The sequence below is a fragment of the Vulpes vulpes genome, chromosome 3 (assembly GCF_048418805.1).
Source record: "Vulpes vulpes isolate BD-2025 chromosome 3, VulVul3, whole genome shotgun sequence".
Taxonomy (NCBI): Eukaryota; Metazoa; Chordata; class Mammalia; order Carnivora; family Canidae; genus Vulpes; species Vulpes vulpes.
The window spans coordinates 49,126,949-49,146,837 of record NC_132782.1 but is presented as its reverse complement, the minus strand read 5'-3'; the positions used below and the strand labels follow the sequence as shown (position 1 = coordinate 49,146,837).

At 39.3% G+C, this 19,889-nt stretch overlaps 1 long non-coding RNA gene across 1 annotated transcript in view; it reads right to left on the bottom strand.

Annotated features, from left to right (window-relative positions):
* LOC140598120 (uncharacterized) overlaps window positions 1–19,889 on the bottom strand; it is a 43,585-nt gene that overhangs the window by 2,244 nt on the left and 21,452 nt on the right. The window contains exon 2 of the long non-coding RNA XR_012000247.1: window positions 1,111–1,247. This is a non-coding gene — a long non-coding RNA (uncharacterized lncRNA). The remainder of the gene's footprint in view (window positions 1–1,110; window positions 1,248–19,889) is intronic.

The following is a 19,889-nucleotide window of genomic DNA, read 5'->3' as shown; positions in this document are numbered from 1 at the left end:
GGAGTGCTTGGGGAACTGATGAAGTCACAGAGACTAGCAAAGGAAGTTCAATATAGCAAGCAACTGAAACTTAGGCAATCTTTGCTTATAGTTTAAGAGAGCAGTTGGTCAGGAGGGTGGGGGAAAGGACATAAGACAGAAGTGGAACATTCCCAGCAAGTAGATAGAGTCCAGCCATGAGGCAAGTGATACCTGGAAATCTAGACAGAAAGCTGGCTCCAGGAATCAGTCGCCTAGTGACCAATCCCAACCAGAGACCTCAGGCCTGGGGTGAGATTCAAGTTTGAGGTCAGAGCCGAGAGAATGACTAGCCCTAAGTTCTAGGAAGGATATGGACTCAGTGTAGGCCACCAGACAGTGCCTTGGGACCTAGACTTAGGAATGAAGCAGGAGCTCAATGAGAAGAATCAGGGCAGCACCTCCGGTCACTCTGGCAGGGAGTGTGACGTTGCTGAGCAATAGAAAACCAGGCAGGGCTGGGTTCAGAACTTCCACCACGGGCCCAGAATGACCCAGGCACAAGGTCATGAGCCACCCCGGGGGGAAATCAAGAACAGAGGCCTGCCAGAGATGGAAAGAGAGGGACACAAAGCCAGGACTTCTATTGGGCCCCTCTGTTTACCTCCTTCCTGGTATCCACTCAATGCTGGTCATTGCTTTCATCAACAAGAAAGCTGCACAGAAGATAGGAGACTTTCTAGCAGATCAGTCAATGATATTTTGGGAGAAGACTGAAATGCACAACTAATGAGGTTGATAGCTTTTATTTGTCCATATTATATATATCTTTCAAGACCCTGGAATATGTAATTTCCTGATGGAAAAAAAGAGTGGAAAGTGAAACTAAGGTACTCCCAGTACTCAGACCCTCCCCCATTTAGTGTGGCATCAGAGGGGGCTCTCTGAGGTTTTTTTTTCTACCCCGAAGCCTCCATTAATCTGTCAAAGCACCTCAAATTAACAAGTAAGTAAACACTGTGTTTGGCATGCAAACACAACTTTAAAATAAATCTTCCAGCCTCCAGTTTAGCCTCTGTTCTTCCAGAGGGGCTTGGGAGCTGCCACTGTCTTGGCACTTCCCTCCTTTACAAGTCCCTATGAAACACACACCTTTCTTCCTGTGTCTGCCATAGGAGTATTACTGTTCTTTCCCCATTGGGACTTCAGCCCAGTCTTCCCTGGCTCCAGGGCTCTCGTAGTTGGCTGGTTGTATGCATCATTGTTGCTCTGTGTATTTCTCCTTCACCCTGCAAGAGGCAGCATTGAATGGCAGAGGTTCTTTTACCAGTGGTGGCTGTCAAGTCACTTCAGGAGCTTTTCCACTCCACAATCCCTGGTCCAAATCCAGACCTACCAAATCAGAGTCTCTGGGAGACGATACACAAGATCCACATTTTTTGCAAGTATAGGTTATGTTACGCTTGCGTTACTTTATTTTTTTAAAGATTTTTTTCAATTTTATTTGAGAAAGGAAGCACAGATGTGAGGGGTGTGGCAGAGAGAAAGGGAAAAGCCGAACCACCACTGAGCAGGGAGTCTGACTCAGGACTCAATCCCAGGACCCTGAGATCATGACCTCAGCCAAAGGTAGCCACTTAACCAACTGAGCCAGCCAGGCGCCCCTGCTTGCATTACTTTAAAAAAAAGGTAAATAAGGAGATAGCTATTCTATGAGATGGCTAGATAATGTATATATGTACAGCTTAGTGTCAGAAAACTTATAAGACATACTCCTGGGTGGCTCAATGGTTGAGCATCTGCCTTCGGCTCAGGTCATGATCTCAGGATCCTGGGATTGAGTCCCACATCAGGCTCCCCACAGGGAACCTACTTCTTCCTCTGCCTGTGTCTCTGCATCTCTCTCTGTATCTCTCATGAATAAATACATAAAATCTTTTTTTAAAAAAGAAAACATAAGAATATTTTAAAAGAAAAGATACTAAATATAAAAATCTAAAAATATAAATTTAGTAGTGGAAATCGAAGATAAATTGTACTTGGAAATTTTGTCATATATATAAATGGAGGAAAAAGACAATTTAAATGTTTTTATTAATCTTTTTAAGTTACATACAAATTGATTGCTTACTTGAAGGGTATCAGCCTATTGAATGCGACGGCATTCAGGGCAGGACTTGCTAACCAGGAGACCTCCCAACCCTGGCCAGCCTGCCTACCTGGGCCTTGCAGTGGGCTTTCCTGGCTGCCACCTGCAGGCCTGGTACCAGCCTATGGTCTTCATGACAAAAGCTTGGATGGCTTCTGACAGATTGGGGAATCATCCAAATAAGCAATTACCTGGGCAAAAACCCAATAGGAGGGTTAACAAGCTGATAAAAGAAACTCAGCTGTGTACTATGAAGTGCATTTGTAGAAACTTATGAAGGTGCTTATCTTGAGGAATAGGAGATTTAGAAAGTGCAAGTTGGTCATCTTCAAATACCTGACTTCTCGTCACACAGAAGGCTGGGTTGTTACAAATGGAAGCTGTTGCCTACTAGCTAAGAGTAAGGGCTTCCATCCTCTTGATTGTGGTGACTAATTCACAGGTGTGCACCTGACATATTTTGCACTTCATATATGTCCAGTTTATTGTAATTCAATTATACTTCAATAAAGTAGAAGAAGGTATTAGCCTTAATGTCAGAGACCTTGGGCTGTAATGATTACCTTGCCACTTCTGGTTAGTGTGATTGAGAACAAATTCCTTGACTCCTAATTTCTTGGAGTTGACAAGAAGCTGGGAGAGAAGAGGAGCAGGTAGCGCTTAGCACAGGGTCAATGGGCAGCAAACATTGTTGCTGCTATTGCATGCTCTTTACTTCTGTGAAGCTCTTAATGTTGGAAGGAGTGGTTTCATATAAGGGAGGGCAGTTTGGGAGGTCCTGGGATGTTGGGGGCCTTTGAAAGACCATCAGAGGGCACAGAAAAGGGAAAGAATCATAGCCGACCTCGGCCAGTCTCACTGTCTAACGAGGGCAACCCCAGCCCCTTAAATGAGAGAAATTCAGAGCCAGATTGTCTTGGCATGGGAAGGAGCTTTAGAGGTTGACAGACCTAAGTCTCACTCAGAGTTCCCACTCCGTTATGTGGGGTCTGGCCTTCTTCTTCTCTCCCACCACACAGGGCACCTTCCCCAGCTGGCACTCTGCTGGCATCTGGCAGCCAACAGCTTGCATACCAAACACTATGGAACAACCATGTATTGTGGGATAGGAGGTGGGAAACATCCACTTCCTGCCTTTTGTTCTTCCATCATGTGCCCTTAAATAAGTCTCTTCACTGCTCTGAGCCTCAGTTTCTTCCTCTGTACACTAGAACATCCTCGTGACATTGTAAAGCACTTAGTACTGCCCAGTGGAGACTTCAGTGCTCCATGAGAGGCAAACCACAAGGTCGTCATCATTGAGCATCTAGGAGGTAATGGACGGGAGGGCCATAGAGGAGGGAATACTTGCATCCTCAAATCACAAGCCTGTGCAGTTACTGACAAGTCAAGCGCTTTCTTCCCCACCAGGTAATATAGATGTGTTTTAGGCTGTGGTTCTCTGGAACCTGCCTTTTGTTTCTTAACCTACTCTTCTTGCTGCTGCCCTAAATTCCAGTTTCACTTATTAGAATTTACTACCTCATTGATTGTCTTTAATTTTGTATCTCCAGCCTTTTCTTTGCCTTGATCTTTATAAGCCCTGTATAGAACAGATGGTCTTCAGTTTATACATTGTCCACTGCTGAACATTCCATATATTTATCTGGACAGCAGCTGGCCTAGCCTCCTTCCTCAAAACACTGGTGACCCCACTTAGCTTGTATTCGTCCCTCAATAATCTGTGCAGCACAAAACTGATTTCACAATATCATGTACACACATACAGACACATGCATGCATGCACACACATACATGTACACACTAAGTATCTCAGCATACGCCCTAGTTACTCTCCCATTAGATCCACCGGTGAGAATTGTCTCACCATTCCCTTCCCAGATTTTTCTCACCCCTTCACTCTTTGGGAGAGCTACCGCTAATTTATTCAATCCCTTTGGCCAAGACCCCATCTCTTATCCCAGCTGTCATTCCCAAAGCCTAGTGTTGTGGTTCACAGTAGTTTCAATTATTATTAAAGTGTTTGAAAAAACAAAGTGTTTGATAATATGCTCATATTAAGAATGAAAAGGAGTTTTATGGAAGACTATTTGTTACTATTTTTCAAGTGGAATATATTTACAATAATCCTTCCTAACATTCACTGACTGCTTGCCTGTACCAAACACTGGTGAAAGCTAACTCACCTCACCTCATTTTCCAGTCATCAACTCTATGAGGTAGACACTTTTATTATCATCACTTCATTCCACTTCTAGAATTGTTCTGGAGGGAATAATTTTGGCTATCTTCAAAAAGAATGTATACAAAAAATTATCACAGCATAGTTCGAATTAAATATATCCAATTTGGTGGAGTATTACACATCTATCAAGTTTTAAAGGAATATTTAGTAATGTGGAAAAGGTAATTGACTATTAAGCAAGAAGGACGCCTGGGTGGCTCAGCGGTTGAGCCTCTGCCTTTGGCTCAGGGCATGATCCCAGAGTCCAGGGATCAAGTTCCACATTAGGCTCCCCTTGGGGAGTCTGCTTCTCCCTCTGCCTATGTCTCTGCCTCTGTGTGTGTGTGTGCGTGTATCTCTCGTGAATACATAAATAGAATGTTTAAAAAAAATAATATTAAGCAAGAAGCAAAATGCAAAGTATTACATGTGACACAAGCCCAATATTACCCACGAATGCATAGACAAGGAAAAAAAAACGGAAAAAAGGAAAAGAAGAAATAGAACAAAGCCCCAATAGTGAATGTCTCTGATTAGGATAATTCTTTGCATTATTCATTTGTCTGTATCATCTATTATTCCATAATAAACATGCTTTAATGTTATAATCAGAAAAAAATATATTAAGCATGTTTTTTGCTATAGCATTATTTCTTTAGGTTCTTCTTAACCTCTGCTACAGCCTAAGTTTCTTGCTCCCAGTGGGAGCTTCAGAAGGTCATTCTCTTTGAAGGCATCCGCAAGCTAGAAGTGAGTATTATTTCCAAGGATATGGAGTTGGAAATGTAATGCAAGTTCATCCCAGTTGTATAGAAAACACTGAAATAAAGAAGCTGTGCACCTCACTTGGTGGCAGGAAATGAATCCTCATTAAGGATGCACCAAACTCCCTCAACTGCCCAAGAAATGGAAATTTAGCTCCCGTGCCTTAAGCCTTCTCTTTTCTGCTAGGATGTTTATATCTTCCAGAATTTTTCATCTCTGTCATGTCCCTTGTTTCTTTTCTCCCCTCCAGTCCCTGCCTCTTCCAAACCTGATTAGCCCTGGTCCTGTTCATAGCCTGCCCAGGGTCCTCTAGACAGACCCCCCCACACACATACACTTCCTCTGATCAAGTGAGCCCAGCTGGACAAGGCAGCCTGCCTGAGATCCAAGGTCCATAGTGGTGTCCTCTGTATTTGGGAGCACCAGAAGCACCATCACTCACTTTGACTACCAAAGAGCTTTGGCAAACAGTTGATTCTACGACAAAAGCTCCTTCTTTCTCTGAGGGGAAAAGTAAAATTAAAGGCAAAATTGTTCATCCAATTGCATGCAATAATGGAGACTCCTCCTTGCTTTAGCCATTATTTCTGAACATACTGAAAGGAATATGGGTTTACAGTCACCCCAGATCCGGATGTGAGACCAGACTCTACAACCAAATGGGGGAGCCTATGCAAGGCTGTCAAGACGGCTCATCTACAATACAAGCCTTATAACTTTACAGTGCTGTTAGAAGAATAAAAGTATGTAAAATGTGTGCATGAGAGACCATAAACCTAGCACTCAGATCTTTGTTTCCAATACCATTTTCCAGTAAAAATATCCAGGGATCCTTGGGAAAATCGCTGATTCCAGGACTAGAGCAACAAATACATAAGATGAGCCTGAAACCCCTTATAGTGCCAAAACATAAAGGGCTTAGAAACAAAACAAAACAATGGTGAGGATATATCCATAAGGAATTGGAGCAACTAAAGATCTCCCAGTGGCCAAAGCTAAAACAATCTGAGTGACAAAATTTAAAAATTGGATATGGAGGGATCCCTGGGTGGCGCAGCGGTTTGGCGCCTGTATTTGGCCCAGGGGCAATCCTGAAGACCCGGGATCGAATCCCACGTCGGGCTCCCGGTGCATGGAGCCTGCTTCTCCCTCTCCTCTGCCTGTGTCTCTGCCTCTCTCTCTCTCTGTATGTGTGTGTGACTATCATAAATAAATAAAAATTAAAAAAAATATTTTAAAAAATTATTTTAAAAGAATAAAAATCTTTTAAAAAATAGTGAAAATGGGAATTCTTATTGTGTATCTTTTACACAATAATAAAAAAAATACAATATATGGATTATAACCCAAAGTATAATATAGATATCCGTGAGTCCACACTGATGTAAATACAGGATAGAGTAAATAAATAAATCAAGGAGAAGAGATACATATTCTATGCAGAAGAATCCAAATAATTCATGTAGATACTATCCCCTACCTCCAGGAGGGTTCCATTGCTCTCCACTCATGTGTGGGCTGCACACAGTGACGACTTCCTTCCAAAGAGTGCAGTATGGAAAGAAGGAAAAAAAGAGTAACTTTGTGGTGGAGAAACCTGACCAGCCTCAGCCAGGTGATGGAGGTCAATATCCACAATAATAAATCATGTTGGTAGTATGTGCCCTTTGCATGATGAGATGAGAATGGCATTTGCCTCTGTAATGTCTCCCCCCAAAAAAACTCATAATTCGGGTCTAAAGATGAAAAAAAACATTAGACAAAACCCAATAGAGGGACAAAATATTCCACAAAATACCTGCCCAGTACTCTTCAAAACTGTCAAGGTCATCAAAAACAAGGAGAGTTCAATAAGCTGTCACAGCCAAGAGGAGCCTAAGGAGTTATGAAAACTAAATGTGACATGATTTCCTGGAACAAATGAGGAACATTAGGTTAAAACTAAGAAAATCTGAAAAAATTATACACTGTACTTAATAGCACTATGTCAATATTGGTCCATTAGTTGTGGTAAATGTAAAACACTAAAGCAGGATGTTAACAGCAGGGGAAACTGGGTTTGGAGCTTTTGAGAGGGCTGTATTATTTTCACAATTTTTCTGTAAATTGAAAACTATTTTAAAATTAAAAGTTCAGTCTTTAAAAAGCAGTGTGAATACAAAGTGTTTATTACGGTTATTGGGAACTGCCTGGTCCAAATTTACAGCATCCCTGCCTTTGTTTATCGTCTTGTTAAAGTAACGGAAGCCACCTTGATGGCAATGTCAGGATTTTGACCTGGATTGATGTTATAAACTGGCTTGGGCTTCACAAAACAAACAAAAAAACCCCCGCCTTGGTTTAGTGAGATAACTCTGCCCTCTAGTGGCTGCATATTTTATATACGTTTAGTGGCAAAGGACAGTCTGCATGTGCCAGTCACTTTTGGTGTTTCAAAGTCCAGACAAGAGCCACAATATACTCAGGGCCCTTCTGCTGGAACAATACCCCACTTCACCTTCCCGAGGGGTCTCTGAGGAGAGACACATTTAAGGGAGGGAACTGGCTGGTGAGAATGTAAAATGCACACTTAGGCTGGCGCGCAGTTTAACAATGTGAACCTGAAGACAAAAATGTTTATGCTTCTCTCCCAGTAATTCACTTTTGGAAATTGTTCCCCAGGGAATAATACAAATTATAGAAAAATATTTAAAACACCAAAAAATATCATATATAATAATGAAAACTCTGAAAAAAAAGAGTGTTTAACAATCAGGGAATTGTGGAGGAAAAGAAGGAAGAAACTGGAAAAAAGGAAAATTGTATCTATATCTAGGACTATTGTGCAGTCAATAAAGGCATTCCTAAGAATATTAATGACATAGTTAAACTGTTCATGATACAATGTTTAGTAAAATTTACCAACAGGGTGACCAAAACTTTGGGGAATAATATAGATAACCATATATACGCATACACAAATAAACAATGATGCATAGTTCTCGGGTCACAGCATGCAGAAAATGTAACTATTTTTTCTATGACTCAACTTGATTTTGTCTTAATCCCTCATTTTTCCTGATGGGAGAAAAAAATTCAATCACCCCAGGTATTCCTCAGCACTCTGTATTTAAATAATCATTGAAGGATTTACCCCCTTCCTTCTTCGTTCCATTAGATTGACACCAGTGTTCACTAGATTTTGGTGTCACAGGGTGAGGAAAGGCGGGTCCTTCCCCATCCTCTGTCCTCTGTTGGCACAGGTGAGCCATCACTTGTCTTTGTTTATCTGGTAATTTGCCTGTGCTAGGCTTGCCTCCCCTGGGACGCTTGTGGCTTCATCATGTTATCTCTGCTTTCTCTACACCTTTGGAGCAAAGAAAACTCAAGGGCACTTTCCCAAGCCCCCCGGGGCCACAGGCAGTGTGGAGTGTGGTCTCCAGCGAGATTTGCCTGGATTTGCCCATTTCTTCTCCACTACTGCTGCATCATGCTAGCATGAAGGACGTCTGTGTCATCATTACTGCCCTCCTCAGATTTCCCCCAGGAATCAAGATATGCTTCTCTGCTTCAGGTCCCAGCTTCATCTCTCTAGGACTTCTATGATGCCACAAAGTATGGGAACGTCCCTGAGACTGACACTAGCACCAAACCACCCAAGCATACCTTCCAAATCTCTCCTTCCTCAGCTATGGCATTTCTATCAAATCCATGGCAGGAAAATTGGCTCTTGCTTCACTCATATTTCCAGAGTCTATTATGTATAAAAATAAAATTAAGTTTTTGTCCCCTAAGGCTAATTTGGAGACTCAGAAATCCTTTTCCTCTAAGTAATATCTTTCCCAGGAATGTCAAGTCTATTTAGAAAACATAAATGCTGATAACTGTCTCCTTCCTTTCTCTTCACATTCCTGCTGTAACTTTACTCTGAGTACACACAGGAAAGGTTTGTTGGTGATTGAACAAAGGAGGAAAGATGGGCGTGGAAAGGAATGAATATATATATATACGCCCATGTTCATTTTTACATGCATATATAAGTATACGTGTTCATATAAAGAATAGAGAAATCAATGAAAGGTTTCAGTGGCTATCTATGCATCTTTTTTTTGTAATTTTCCATATTTTCTGAATTTCTAGAAGAAACATATTCTATGCCATCAGAAAAATAATATTATATATAAAAAGTAAAGTAAACAAGGTATGGCTCCCAGCATCACCACCACCACAGTGAAGGAGAGGGATTAGGGGATCTAAGCCTTCCATTGGCCACAGCCAAAGCTCTCCTCTCCTCAGTCTCTGGGTTACTTGATCTTTAACCCCACTGATCACTGTCCTTGAGATCCACTTGTTCCCCAGCTTTCAGAACACTAAGCTGCCTTAGCTTTTTTTTTTTTTCCAGTTCTCTGATGCATCAAAAACCTAGACCTCAAACCTGAGTCTGAGGCTATAGTGGAAGGAAACTTTTGGAGGTCCTGGGAGGGAAAGAGGGTAATTTGCATGAAGGAGTAATGTCAACATTTATGGTCAGAGGGCATACAGTGGTAAAATAAAGATACTATATGTTGACTTGAATCTGACAGGCTCTGTGACTACTTTGACTCATATGGCAAAAGTGACATCAAAGTCTCAAGACTCATGAGACTGATGGCTCTTCCTGCTACATAAAACCCTTCCTCTAGGAGCCGTAAGCTGCCATGTAAAACATGAATTAGCCCAAGAATACCCCGCTGGAGGATGCCAAGCTAACTGTGTATATGCTGTTTGAAGAGAGATACGGTGCAATGGTTGCTGTTTTAAGCCAGCACCTGTTTGGTCAGTTGTTATGCTGCGACATAATTTGAGCAGCTTCCTTCCTATAAAAGGGAATTAATACTACAGTAGCTACATAGAGGGAGCTTGTAGTGAGAATTGCAACAAGATTCTATTTTAATTATCTTCAAAATAGGTTCCAGAATTACTATGGGAGATGGGTGTTTTGTTGTTGTTTAGAAAAATCCCTTGATCTGCCAATTGGGAGTGGAAGGTAAGACCCTAAGGGTATGAGTTGGCACAAAGAAGCAAAATGATATAACTAAACCACTATGAATTGAAAATGAACAGAAATTTGGAAGTAGGGAAGAACAGAGAATAGAGAAGGTAGAGAGAAAAGGGAAGACAGCCAAAGAGGGACAAGCAACGTGGCCAGAGGCTAGAGCCCAAGGCACCAAAACGACCAAGAGAATTTTTTTAGGAACATGGGTATATAACAAATTTGATTTGATTGGATATTCAGGATGAAAATCTCTCAATTTCTCCAGAACTTCCATCAAATTTGCTACCAGTATAGATACCTTTTGTGACTTAAAAAAATAAAAGATGGACATTAAGAAAAATGTTTGAGTATCACACCTATATTGACTTGGTGTCAACAGGGACAACAGGTGTCAGTTCCTGTACTGAAGTAATTTAGGATAGTGGTTCCCCACTAGGAGTGATTTTGCCCCCCACCCCCAGGCAACATCTAGAAACGTCTGGAGACACTTTCAATTGTCATACCTGGGACAGGGCAGCCACTAGCATTGAGTGGGCAGAAGCCAGGAGTGCTGCCAAAATTCCTCCAATGTGCAAGACAACCACCCACAATAAAGTGGGTAAAATGTCAAGGTTGAGAGATCCTGATTTAGAGGGAGCAAAAGATCTGAGTCAGATGTGTCCATGAGAGCCTAAATCTCTGGCAAAATTTGTAGAAATCTTGGAGAAGACATTGGACTTTCTTACAATCCATTGAATGTAGTTTGAATCAGTCTTATCTAAATCATCATGGCAGCGTGGTTCTAGTTAATATCTGGGTTATGGCATCAAATTTAATGAATGAATCAGTTATGGTTCTTACTTGGAAGTAACAGAAATGGTCTCTGGGAAAGGTGAGCAAAAAAGGAATGTATTAATAGTGGGCAGTTAGAGAATTGTTAGAAGGGCTGAAGAAAGGGGTCTGGAAACCATACAGAAAAGAACAATCCATAGAAGCAAACTCCAGAATGGGTCCGTGAAGATTTCAGCTGCCAGGGACACTGCAGGAACAAAGGAAGGATATAACAGCCATCAGATAGAATGGACACTTGAAAAGAGGACAGGAGAGGAGCTCCAGGTTGGTGAACATGTGGAGAAGGGGGCAGTGTCTGCCTGGAGAGGATATGAAAGCTTGCACCCCTTTTTCACACCTCACCCTCTGCATATCTTCACCTGGCTGTTGATTCATATCTTTTATCACATCCTTTAACACACTGGTAAACGTCTTGGTCGATCAAGATGCCGTGGTGGAGGCTTGGCAGATTTTAAAGGTTTTAGTAAGGTGGTGGCACTGGATGTGATAGACCCAGAGCCCCTTCCCAAGGCTGTTCTTTGTGGAAGTTGAAGACCACCACCACCCTGATGCCTCATATTCGTAGAGCCAGATGATAGGGGATGAAAATTTTGGTTGAAAGCATCCTGGCTTCTCCCAATGGCCTTCTCATTCCTAATGAAGTACTACTGAAATGATCATATGTGGGTTGACAATTCAGTGGGATGAAACATGGCTGATTAAATAGGGGAAAAATATTTTTAAAAAATAAGAAGAAAAGAAAAGGAAACATGGCAACAAAAGAATTTCATTTTATAAGCATGAAAATGTTTTTCAGCCTTAACATAGAAAATCTAAATTCAGCCACTTACACTTAAAAGTTAATTGCCATTTTTGACACCATAACCAAAATTTAGATCAGACCATATTGAGAATAATTACAATATCCTCCTAACTAGGCTCTCTGCTTATAGCTTCCCACCTTTAACCAACCCTTCTCCCACTGGTAGATTAACCTCCATAGAACATCATTTGGATCATGGTGCTTCCTTGCAAAGCAAGGTCCTTTTGCCAAAAGAAAAATATCCAAATATTATTGGATATCTTCTAACCCCTCTGTGATTTGTTCTGAACCTACTTTGCAGTCTTCTCTGCCATTACTCTTCCAGGGAAATGTTTTGCACTATGAGCCCTAGATATACCAAACACATCCAAATGACTATGTGACCTCGAGAAAATTCATATATTTCTCTGAACTCATAAAAATATAAAATGGAAATCATATTGTGTGTACTGCTCATGGCAGTACTGATAACCTTAAACCCTGTGTCTTGATGAACCTGGAGGGTGAGCACTAGAACACAGTCTTTCTCATGATTTTTTGCTGATGCAGTAGGACTACCAAATCCAACCCTTGCTCAGTCAAATCTCTAGGCTGCAGCCTAACTTACAGAAAGCTGTAGCTCACAGTAACCTTTTATTCCAGTGCTCTTAAAACAACCAGGCCTTATTAACAAGACGCATGGAATGTCCTGAAAGTTGAGAATACTTCAATCTCTTTAAGTCTTTCTTTGTAGACTCTATATTTTAATGGGTTAGGAATCAGTCTCAGACTGCAAACTCAGATGCGCAATAAATATTGCATTTCTTTACATCAACTGAATTTTAACTCTGAGCCCTTGTTTAGTTGATTTCTAAAAAATTCAACAGTTGTAAATATAGTGGCTCTCCTGATGGAGAGTAAAATAAAATTAGATTACCATTATGGAGAATAAAATAAAAGTAGGTTTTTTTTTAACTTCATCTTTTTTTTTTTTTACTTTTTATTTATTTATGATAGTCACAGAGAGAGAGAGAGAGAGAGAGAGAGAGAGAGAGAGGCAGAGACACAGGCAGAGGGAGAAGCAGGCTCCATGCACCGGGAGTCCGACGTGGGATTCGATTCCGAGTCTCCAGGATCGCGCCCTGGGCCAAAGGCAGGCGCTAAACCGCTGCGCCACCCAGAGATCCCTAAAAGTAGGTTTCATGGTGTTTTAAACATTGATGGACAGAGGTACAAAGTAATCTGAAGCTCTAAGTTCAATGGAAATGTAGAGAGCAAACATAACCAGAAGACAATATTCTATTCTTGGAGAATAATAACACTATCACTGGAGAATACTGACAATATTACTGTTGTTGTTGTTATAGCTGATGCTCATAATGGCAGAGCTAGGCAGTCTGAGCACCTTTCATGTGCTCTTGTGTAGTTCCCAGCTTTAGTCATGGTTAAGTTGGCCATATGACTAGGTTCTGGCCAATAAAATGTGGACAGAAGTGATCTGTACACACACACACACACACACACACACACACACACACAATATCATATTACTCAGACACCAAAAAGAATGACATCTTGTCATTTGTGAAAACATAAATGGACCTAGAGCGTATCATGCTAAGTGAAATAAGTCAAACAGAGAAAAAAATACCATGTGATTTCAGTTATTTATGGAATCTAAAAAACAAAACATATGAACAAACAAAGCAGAAACAGACCCATAAATACAGAAACAAACTGATGTCTGCCAGAGAGAGGGAGTTATGGGGTGGTGGGTAAAATGGGTAAAGGATAGTGGGAGGTAAAAACTTCCAGTTATGGAATGAATGAGTCAGAGAGACGAAAGGCACAACATAGGGAATATAGCCAATGGTACTGTAATGATTTTATGATGACAAATGGTAGCTACACTTGTGCTGAGCATAGCATATGAGGTGTCAAATCAATATGTTGAATACCTAAAACTAATGTAGCATAGTGTGTCAAAAAGAGTGTCTATTGTTTTTTTTATCTAGTATTACAGTTTTAGTTTTTTACTTGGATTATGTAGTCAATTTATATTATAGACTTAGTTGAATTTATAGCGATTTTTACAGAAAGCTGTAGCTCACAATAACCTTTTCTAATAGGTTTTCTAATTAGTTCACCTACTTTGTATTACATTACATTTTTAATTTTTATTTTCATTTTTTGGGTCAATACATTTTATATTATTCCATTTTGCCCCTTTAATAACTGGTCATAGACTTCTTTACTGACTGTTCTCATTTCTTCAGTGCTGATCTCTGACAACATACTGAGGCATTACCTTCAGTTCTGGATTCCATAGATTGAAGAGAAAAAGTAGCAGACTTTCCAAGTTCTAAAAAGGTGAGCAATAGATGGCTTAGGCTTAAAAATCAATGACTGAATAGAATAAATAAAGAAGGAGGGCTGAATCAGGTAATTCTTTAAGGGATCCATGAGATACATGGTTTTATAATAGAAGGGACTGCATTTACAACAACAGAAAACACCATTGGTGTTTACTACAGTTGATTCCTTTTAATTTGTATTCTGGTCTTGATCTATATAGCCAATTGCTATTGTAAATTGTCATCAGATTACCTGGAGTATCTCATATTCAATGTATCCTCCCTTCCTCACTGTGCCAGCTCCCTTCTCTGTACTCTTCTCTCACATAACAGCACCATCATCCACCCAGTGGCTAAGCCAAGAACATGGACATCATCTCTGACTTCTCTCTCTTTCTCACTCATTTTCATCACCAAGTCTGACTGCCTCTATATCTTATCTTAAAGGTTCCTCACATCCATTCACATCTCTCCATCTTTACTTTCTCACTGACTACCTCTTCTCTATTGCTTAACCACAGAACAATGCGTTAAGTGGAGCAGTAACTCAATTTATTGAATGAATGAGTGTTCACTATTGGCAGAAACAAACATTTTAAGATAAACAATGAATACATTCTTGCTATATCCATTAGTCTCTTTTCAGATGCTAAAGAGGCGCCTACAAGGGATTGAGTGGGTGGAAGGTGAGGCCAGAATCAGCAAGATGGAATAAAAGAGCACTGTAAAGGATATAAGTTTTTAAGTATCTGGGTCCTACTTTAGCCTATGCTTCTCTCCTCATATTAGGAAACAGAACATGCAAAAGAAATTAAAAAAAAAAAAGGAAACAGAACATGCTGTCTCTGAGGTCATAATAACCAAAGCAAGTAAAACTTTGAAAGCCAATTTGCAATTCCCAAGTGTATTGGCTATCTGGAATTTTCAGTGGACTTGGTGGATCAGAGTAATGCAAAAAATCGGGACCTTCTCAGCCTCAGGATTTTATAGCACCTATAAAACATGTTTTACAGTTTTGCCCCAATTTTATGCTGTTAAGCTAAACATCTGATATCATATGGCACTTTAAACACAATGATTTATGGTAAGTCAGCAACTGAATCTGTAATAAAAAGTCCAAAGTATAGGTTTTAAAAGTAATCTACTGTATTTATTATTGACATAAGCAGTTACCTGTAGTCCTTTTGAACATCATCTTAGATTTAACTCATGTATTAAAGATATTATGTTTCCTACCCAGCAAGGTCATCACCAAGGTGAAAACTATATATGGTTGGAAATGAAAAAGATCAAATGTGTAATGATAAATATTTAAAAAATAAGTGACATGCAGGATTTCATCTTTCTATATTTCTGATTAATAATCATATTCTGTTTATCTTTCATACCCACCTCCTTCCCCCAGATCCGAACTCTGGCAACCACTAATTTTTTCTTCATCTCTGTGATTTTGTTATTTCAAGAATACTGCATACATGGAATAATACAGTCTATAACCTTTTGATACTGACTTTTAAAAAAATTCAACATAATTCCTGTGAGTTCTGTTTAATCTTATGTGGATTGTCTCATGTTTATTTCACTAGCATGGTTATAACTAGGGTGGCATAATTCAATTATTTAAGAACTATTTCAATATATACCAAACTAAGAGCATCTAAATAGAAAATAATTTCACAACAAGGAACATTATTTATAATTGAGTCCATATTAATGAGTGAGAGATGCTTATTTTTAGGTAGTGTTAGAGCAAGTCTGGACAAAAATGCATCTAGTTCATCTAAAGGATGATTGGCAGCATAATCAAAGAGCATCCAATTTCCCTAATGCTAATTCAAGAGCTGTTTTAATTACACATTTGGAAAAATTTGGAAAATATTCCACTATCATTTTACCTTTGTAGAACGTATGTTATTTAGTTTGTAAGCATTTATTGAGTTAGTTCTTCCTGTGTGACACAGTAAGCTAAAAAGTCATGAAAAAACAAAACTTGCACGGGCTTTATAATAGTACATATTTGTATTGCCATATTTGAATATTGTTCTTAAGATACAGTATGTGAGCTTATTTTTGTTTTCACACAAACTTTGATAAAGCCTCTTTCTTTTCAAATAACCCAACAAAGGGAGGTCTATAGTTTGGGATACGTTTATGTCAAGAACTGTTTGCCAGGCCATGTCATGAGGTCCCCAATACCACCCTAGTTTCAATTATTCTCTAGGAGGATCCACAGGACTCAGTGTGTTAGGGTGATGGCTTTATTACAGAGAAAGGATACACAGCACAATCAACAAAGGAAAAAGGTGCATTGGGTAAACTCTGGAGGAAAACAGGCACAGGCTTCTAAAAGCCCTCTCCAAGTATAGTCACACCCTGAATTCCCCCAACATTGAGTTGTGACACTACATGTATAATGTTGCCAACCAGGGAACTCCATTAGAGGGTTATTACCTGGAATTTTTCTTGAGGGCTTATTACATAGACCTCTTTATCTAGCATATATCCACATTCCAGACTCCTAGAAGGAAAGCAGATACTCAGCATAAACTACATTATTTGCACAGTTTGGACAGTGAGCCACGTTTATCAGCTAATGGGTGGGAACTCTCCTGAAATCTAAGTTCCCAGATACCAGGCAAGGGCCAACCTTGCAAGTCTATGTTCTCAAGGATAGCAGCTATGTTAATTCTTTTCTGTACATAGGCCCATTTAATGTACTACTTATCATTCTGATCTCCCTCTCTCTGACTACTGTGTTTTAGAACACAGGTGGGTAAGAGACAAAGGTTATCTGTTGATTCTCAGCTAAATAATATAGCAGAGACAATGAACATGGAGATGGCTAGGCAGACATGCCCCTTTCTCCTAGCATGAAAAAACAAACAAACAAACAAACAAACAAGAAAGCAAGCCAACAAGAACCAACACCTGAGAAATGGATTCACATTCACTAAGTCTACATTGTGAGTTGAGATACCGATAATGATACATGAAGTCTATATTGTGAGTTGAGATACTGATAATGATACATGAATATAATGTATCATGTATATATTCATGTATACAGGAATATAATGCCCAATTATACAGACATTTTATTTCATTTTAAAATATCTTTCTTTAAAAATTTTTATATGAAAAAAAAATAAAAATTTTTATATGTATGTGTTCATTACTATAAGATACTAGTACTCTGTACATATGTACATTTTGAAACTAAATAAATATGTATATATTTGGGATGTGTGTGCAAACTGATTTACTAATAGGGATTTACCACCCCTGCCTTTGGGTCATAAGATTTTAGTACTGGAAGGAATCATATAGATTTAGTTAAATTTCCTCTTTTATATTGCAGCACTGTTCACAGTAGCCAAGATACGGAAACAACCTAAATATCTGCTGACAGATGAATGTATAGGAAAATGCAGTAAATAGTATACAATGGGATATTATTCAGCCTTAAAAGAAGAAGAAGAAGAAGAAGAAGAAGAAGAAGAAGAAGAAGAAGAAGAAGAAGAAAATCCTGCCATTTGTAACTACGTGGATGAGCCTGGAGGACACTATGCTAAGTGAAATAAGCTAGATACAGGAAGACATATACCACATGGTATCACTTATATGTGGAATTAAGAAAAAGTGGAGGGGCACCTGGTTGGCTCAGTGGTTGAGCATCTACCTTTGGTTCAGGTCATGATCCTGGGGTCGTAGGATCGAGTCCCACATTGGGCTCCCTGTGAGGAGCTTCTCCCTCTGTCTATGTTTCTGCCTTTCTCTGTGTCTCTCATGAATAAATAAAATCTTAAAAAAAGAAAAAGTTGAACTCATAGTACCAGAGTAGAAAAGTGATTATCAGAGGCTGGTGTGGGAGTGGGAAATATTGACTAAAGGGTACCAACTATCAATTATAAGATGAATATGTTCTGAAGACCTAAGATACTACATGACTATAGTTAATAATAATGTATTATATACTTGAAATTTGCCAAAAGAATAGATCTCAAGTATTCTCATCATACACACACAAAATGAAAACTATGTGAAGTGACAGATATATTAATTAGCTTGATCTTGTAATAATTTAACAATATATACATAGTGCAAAATATCATTATATTCCTTAGATATATATAATTAAAAAAAAAGATATATATAATTTTTAATTGTAAGCCTCACCATAATTAAGCTTGGGAAAAAATAAGGAAAATGGGATGCCTGGGCGGCTCAGTGGCTAAGCACCTGCCATTAGCCCAGGGTGTGATCCTGGAGTCCTGGGATCGAATCCCACATCAGGCTCCCTGCATGGAGTCTGTGTCTCTCCCTACCTATGTCTCTTCCTCTGTGTGTGTCTCATGAATAATAAATAAAATCTTTTTAAAAAAGAAAAAAAATAAGGAAATTAAAGCCCAAAGAGATGAAGTTGACTGGTCCAAGGTGATGAAGAAGTTAGTGGTAGGGACAGGCTAGAACCTGGATCAACCTTGAGCCATGTGGGAGCATTTGGCAAGATACAGAAAGTGTAGAGGCCACAGTTATTTTGGGGGGAAGGAAAGAATGAGCTACATTTCCCCTTGTCTCTATTTCCCTTCTATCATCTTGCCTTGACATCTTTTTGATATTTCCCTTCCCACAGGGGACTGACTTGACACAGTTTGCCTTATCTGGAGAGAGAGAGAGAGAGAGGGGAGGGAGATTTATGCCCTTTTCTTTATCTGGTGAGTGATTGCACACCTTGGAGTGTACATGGGATGGTTAGACACTGGTCAGGAATACAATAGCTCAGAACTGTGCCATTAGTGCATTATTAGACATTATTTTGTTCCTTTCTAACTTAATAGGCTAGAATTAGAAAAAAATTAAATAGTCTGGAACATCAGTAGTAATAATCTCTTATGTTTTCACAAGGCTTTCCAGTTATAAAGTATTTCCCCCAATAGTATAAACTGGTTATTGCTTAAGCCACTGAATTTTGGGGTAGTTTATATAACCAAAAAAATGGATAAAATTATTAATTCTATCCAGGAGAATTCAAGACTCGAGGATTTTAAATGATGAATGTGGAAGAACAGAGCCCCAAGGCCTTCAGATTTCCCGTCATTACACCACAATACTATGATTCTTCAGTTTTAGTCATATCTTTATATAGAACCTTACAAAAAGGGTGAAGGACTGATTCCAGGTTAATGATTTTATATCCCCCTATCTGTAATTTTGGTTTGAATTTAATAATATTCTTACACTATAGGTCTCCTTTGTATAATTTAATGAGCTGACTCTAAAATGTATGTGAACATTTGGGCTCTCTCCATAGTTTGGCTATTATTGATAATGCTGCTATATTAACTGATGAATGGATTAAGAAGAAGTGGCATATGTACACACACATGCACACACACACACACACACACACACTAGAATATTATTCAGCTATCAAAATGAATGAATCTTGCCATTTGTAATGACATGGATGGGGCCAGAGTGTATTATGCTAAGTGAAGTAAGTCAGAAAGAAAACAGATGAACATATGGGAAAGGGGAAAAGAAAAACAAAAGGGAGAGGAAAAAACAAGCCATAAGTGACTTTTAATAATAGAGAACAAACTGAGGGTTGATGGGGACATGGGTGGGGGGCATGGGCTAGACAGGTGATGGGTATTAAAGAGGGCACTTACTGTGATGAGCACTGGTTGTTGTATTTAAATGACGAATCACCGAATTCTACTCCAGAAACCAATATTGTACTGTATGTTAACTAACAATATTTAAATTTAAAAAGTAACAAAAAGTTCCTTTAGAGTCTAAAAAAAAAGAAA